This window comes from Lactuca saligna, chromosome 5 (assembly GCF_052625555.1).
Source record: "Lactuca saligna cultivar CGN05327 chromosome 5, ASM5262555v1, whole genome shotgun sequence".
In the NCBI taxonomy this organism is placed as follows: Eukaryota; Viridiplantae; Streptophyta; class Magnoliopsida; order Asterales; family Asteraceae; genus Lactuca; species Lactuca saligna.
In genome coordinates, this window is record NC_136421.1 from 47,286,759 (window position 1) to 47,292,695 (window position 5,937).

The window sequence follows — 5,937 nt, forward strand, 5'->3', positions numbered from 1 at the left end:
AAATGCTGAGCTGCACGATGTTCGGTCAAGATGGTAACCATAAGACATAAATCCAACAATATGTAATAATTATTTAAACGATGATCACATTGAATATTTCTCATTCTAGAATCTATCTATTTCCATGTGTCTTGTACTCTCTTGGAATGATCTTCTCTTCTGCGCCTTCTTACAAATACATATGATTTTGAAAACGGTCCACATAATGTTGGTGAGTTCACATGTTTTTATAGTTTATTAAAAATACTCATTGTAAAAGTTAACAAAATAGGATCCTTGTTTATGAATATATATGTTTTCGTAACTCATCTTATACTCCAAGTCTCTGAAGAGTGTTTTCTTTCACTATCTTTGCTTCATAATTCGTTATCTTTCCTTTGGAAATCTTTTTTTATTTCACTTCTTCCTTCTTTCAAGAATATTCAGAAATGTACACTCAACTAATTTCGAGTGGGTATTTGATAAGCTGCCAAGGAAAGTACCTATTATTATTCTTGTATTTTGTTTACTTGGGTGTGTGTGTGTATATATATATATATATATATATATATTAATATCTCTTCTGGTAATTCTTTATCTTTTTTCTTGTAAGATAATTCACCTTTTTCGTTCTATTGATACATACTATTACTATTTCAAGATGTTCCCCTCTAGATAGTCTGTTTTATTAAGGTTAGTCGAACATTTGTTATAAGGAGTTCCTATAATCGAGCTTTTGACTAGATATTTTCCCCATACGACACTTCATCAGACGTCGTAATGTAGTTTAGAAAGTTATAAATTTTTTGACTTTATCGTTAGGGTTGTAGTTGGCAACCGTAGGTGCGGGCGTCAACCTCATGTAGATCTACACATGTCTTTCCCACTCACTTAAGATTTAATGATTATAGGCCAAAGTTAACTAAAAACTAATCAACTTAAGGATGAATTGTCATTCTCATTTAACAACTGCTTTATTTAGCCTTATAATATGTTTATTGATCTTGTTATCTTTTGTTCTCATTTGATATGATTCTCTTACATAATTATACTAATATATATATATATATATATATATATATATATATATATATATATATATCATAATTTTTGATATTCTTGATAGGATATTATGGCATAATAACAATTAAGTACTATGTTTATCCTTATGTTTAGCCGGCATAACAATCAGGTATTATGTTATCCTAGAGTATCTACTAGTATAACAACTAGGTATAATATTATCATATAGTTTTGTGTGGAGTTTCTACCAAGTAGATTATCATCCAATGGTTTGTGCAGCATAACTACCAAGCATAATTTTATTCCTATGATTTTGGTTGGATAACTATCAGACATAATATCATCCTAATGTTTCATGCATTTTATAAACTACGTCATATATTAGAAAAATAATATTTTGTAAATCGATAATACTGTACTATAATATGTATGCTCCCCTGGCGGTAAAACACGTTAAAATCATAAAAGTGTGGCTGCGTACTCACCATTGAAGCATGATTGATTGACCCAGGACTTCATAGCGGGAGGCTCGAGCTATTCGAGAGACGGGAAAATCTATCGGTTGAATGGGAGAGAGTAGAGAGTGATGTGAGGTGTGAAAAGAGATAGGGTAAGGGTCTCTATTTATAGTGTCCGGATTTGATGTGTGCACGATGCTCCTTCATATGCACAGAATACATAAACACGTAGGCTCCATACAACATTGGACATGTGTTACTCTCTCGTTCTCCCAAGTTTCCCGTATCTCAACGAATCTGGTTGTCAGAAATGCGCGTTGCGCATGGCGCGTGTGATGCGCACACGAAAATGTTTTTTTAGAAATTCATATCTCTTTCGTATGAATTTCGTTTTCGACGTTCTATACACACACACACACACACACACACACATATATATATATATATATATATATATATATATATAATTGATTACTATAACTTTTCTTTAGGTTGTATTGGCTAATTTCAACATTATTTTTAGCCCTTATTTTTATAATCGTAAATGAATTTGCAAAAATCATATATCTCTCGTACAAATTACATTTTTTGTCTTCTTTGTCTCAAAATTCTTTTCTCAAGAAGTATTACGATTCTTATTTCAGTGATTTTATCCAATGGTCAACTTTTTTTCCTTAGCTTATTGTCGTTGCAACTTTTTTATATGCGTGTGAGTTTTATATTTTATAAAAATCATATATAATTTATATGGAGTCGAATTTATACGGAATTTATATTTCCAAGATCAGAATATCGTGTACTCTTGGAATATGGTTTTATTTCTTAAAGATGACATAACCTTTCGTCCATTGATTTTTAAAGTTTTTATTTATTTGGATTGGGTTTTCTTACATGTTGGAGCTTGAAATATTGTGTTTTGGTAACTATCGCTTTCTAAGTCTTTTATACTTGTTGCGATTAGTGATTTTGGGTCAATTTTGCGATTATCACAATATTGTTAGAAGAATGGGTATTTCAATTACTTGGATACACTAAGACTCATGATACACTTTCAAATTAAAATATTTTGATGATACAATTGATATGTGCATAATTAGTTAATTATTTAGTATACATTTTCAATCATTTTTAATTAATTATGTGAACAATGTGGACAAAAGGTACTTAAAATGGTTTGAATTTTGTTTTCAGTCCAGAAGACATGCTTGGGAGTAAAAGGGAGCAAGGGAAAGCAATTGAAGACCAAAGGATGAAAATAAGAGACAAAAGACCATCTACTCGGCAAGTACACGAGGATGTTCCAGAAGATAGCTACGATTCCTAATTCAAGACGGATAACTATGCACCTACTCGGCGAGTTGGTCCTGCTACTCGCCGAGTACACCCTGTTTTGAGATATCTATCAAAACCGAGTCTTTATCCAATGGGGCAAGAATCCTGGCAATTTTTGAAGGTTAAGCTGCGATTAAGAGCCCTAGAAGACGCTGAGGAACCCTAAGCTTCAATCTTTTGAAGAAGTCAAGCAACTAGGTTAATCCTACCACTTAGATTTAGGAATTGAATATGTTTGATCTAGTAAAACTTGTTTTTGTGTTTGTTTCTACTGCAACTATGAACTAAATTCATTTTTGTTTCTGTTTGGGGAATACCAAGGAACTCCTATGGTTTAATTATTAGTTTTTGTTTGATTGTTTATTGGTGACCTATTAAATTAAGTTTGTTAAAGAACCTTATGCATTAATCACTACTATTTTCTGTTAATTGGAAGACAATTAGGATGCATGAACATCTCTTAGTTGTTAACCTCATATGTTTATGTGAACACTAAACCATATGCTTAGGAGTAATGATTATGAAACTAAGATTAATAAGACAATAGGAAGATTAATGTGTGAGCTTGTTTGAGAAACCATCAAACAAGAGGTTAATTGAATTAGTAACTTAATTGACCACTACAATTCTTATTTAATCCAAATCATTAATCTAGGGAATTAATTAGTTTAAACACTTGATCACCGCTTAAATTAGTTAATTGTCTAAGGGTTAGGAGTAATGAACATGAACCTAACCACTATAATTGGTAACCAATAAAAATTAATCTATCATAAATACAAATAACCATAGGAGTGAATTGGTTGAACCTAAATAGAAACATCTTTATCAAATTTGGTGAATTAGTTGTTTGCTTTAGTTATTTAGTTAATTTAGTGTGCCTAAGTTTCTAGTCTTGCAAAACTAGAAGAAACCCCTTTTACTTTTATTAATTGTTTTAGTTAAAATTAGTTGTTAGTTTAATTTTCCGTTCCCTGAGTTCAACACCTTACTTACTAATCTATACCACTAAAAGACAGGTTCACTGCCTTTGTGTGCTAAATTTATTAATAAAAAGTAGGGATAAAACAAGTTCATTTTACACACATCAAGTTTTTGGCGCCGTTGTCGGGGAACGGTTCTAAATAATTAATCTATTTCCTAATTTTTTCGATCCTTTGTGTGAGTTTACTTGCATAAAGTTCATTTATTGCAATTTAGTAATTAGTAACTAGGTTTTAGCATCTGTTTTAGTTTTAATATTAAGTTTAGAATTTTTCAAAATTTCACTGATACTCGCCGAGTGCAGTCGCACCTACTCGGCGAGTACCAGTGAATTTAGCAGTTAATTTTTATTTTTTAGTACATTTTTTTTGTTCTTTTTACGCTTTTATTCTATTTATTTTAGGACTTTCATGACCAGAGGATCAAACACCCGACTGGTACCCCCGTTTGAAGATCCCGAATCCGCATTGAAAAGGAACAAAGGAAAGGACGTGGAGAGTTCAAGTACACCAAAGAAGTCGCCTTTGTCCAACTTGAAGACCGTTTTTGGGAAAAAGAAGAGTAGTAAATCAGGAGCATCCAGTGCCTCTTTAATAATCGAAGATCCAATTCAAGAAGATATCGGGTACGAGACCGAGGAAGAAGAGGAGCCTACATACGAGCACGAAACCGAGTCCGAGGAAGAGTTAGCTTTCACAATGGCTAACATTGATGAAATCCCCATGGGAGAATGAAAGAAAAGGACGCGCGACGACAATGGCCCGGGACTTGTGCAACCCGGAATTCCCGCGACTGCTACCTTCGAGCTAAAGGGTCATATCCTAGCTTCACTCAAAGAAATACCTTTTTATGGGAAAGATCATGAAGATTCCTACAAGCATTTGGATGAAGTCAATGATGTAGCTGATTACTTCAATATTCCAAATGTAACCCGCGAGACTCAACTACTTCGTATGCTTCCAGTAACATTCAAGGGTGCTGCCAAAGACTGGCTCAAGTCACTTCCCCCCGGATCAGTCACTACTTGGGCCAAGATGAAGGAAGAATTCATTGATCACTTTTTCCCACCTTCTAAGATAGCCAAGTTGAAGAAGGCCATTGCAAAATTTGAACAACAAGCTGGAGAGTCGCTATATGAAGCATGGGAGAGGTACAAGAGCTTGCTAAGAAATTGCCCCCACCATGATCTAAACAGCCAGCAAGAAGTCTCCATCTTCTATGATGGAGTCAATGTCACAACTAGGCAGTTACTAGACTTGCAAGGCCCACTTACAAAGAAGCCGCCCCCGGTGATTAAAGAATTGATTGAAGAATTCTCTAAACACTCTAGAGAATACAATAACCCTAGACATGATGTCACTAGGGGAGCCGCTTATGTTGCTACTGAAGACTTATCCGCGGTCATGGCTATGCTAAAAACCATGGATAAGAGAATGGATAAAATGGATCAAACGATCCATGCTATTCGAGTGGGTTATGAAAACTGCAATGGGCCTCACCTCACTAGAGACTGCGATTTAGATGCGAATGGCAACAAGAAGGCGCAAGCGTGTTACTCGAGTGGAGACCGATATGATGAAGATTGGCGCAAAAAAAGAAAGAGTGGCTCCCTTATGACGAGTACTAGAAAGCCAAGGAGGAGAAGTATAGACAAAAAGGGAGAGGGTTCTACCAAAAGGAGGAGCCGGTGCAAGAAAGGAAGCCGAGCTTGGAAGATATGCTCACTAAATTTGTAGCTGCTTCAGAAAAAAGGCATAGTGATCATGATGCTACAATTCAAGAAACAAGAACCATGCTCAGGAACCAGCAAGCATCTATCCACAATATAGAAACACAGCTTGGGCAACTTGCTCAACAACTTAACCAAAGGTCACCGGGCGAACTTCCTAGCAAAACCGAAAATAACCCACGAGGCACGCACATAAACATTGTCACAACAAGAAGTGGGAAGATAATCACTCCCCTGGCACCTATTCAGACTGAAGCACCCAAGGATTCACAGAAGGACGAGGCAGAAAAGCAAGCAGAAAACCAAAATTTACAATCTGACAGTCCTACTCGCCGAGTACCTCCTATGGACTCGGCGAGTACACCATCAAAAACCAATGAGCAGGTTCCTGAAAAGCCTTACCAGCCTCCAATGCCATACCCAGTCTGAGCT

General features: G+C 35.3%; 1 non-coding gene across 1 annotated transcript; it reads right to left on the minus strand.

The window, feature by feature from the left end:
• Window positions 1-4,858: 4,858 nt before the first annotated feature.
• LOC144999121 (small nucleolar RNA R71) lies at window positions 4,859-4,965 on the minus strand. Its single transcript, XR_013660642.1, has one exon. It is a non-coding gene; the product is annotated as a small nucleolar RNA R71 (small nucleolar RNA).
• Window positions 4,966-5,937: the final 972 nt, after the last annotated feature.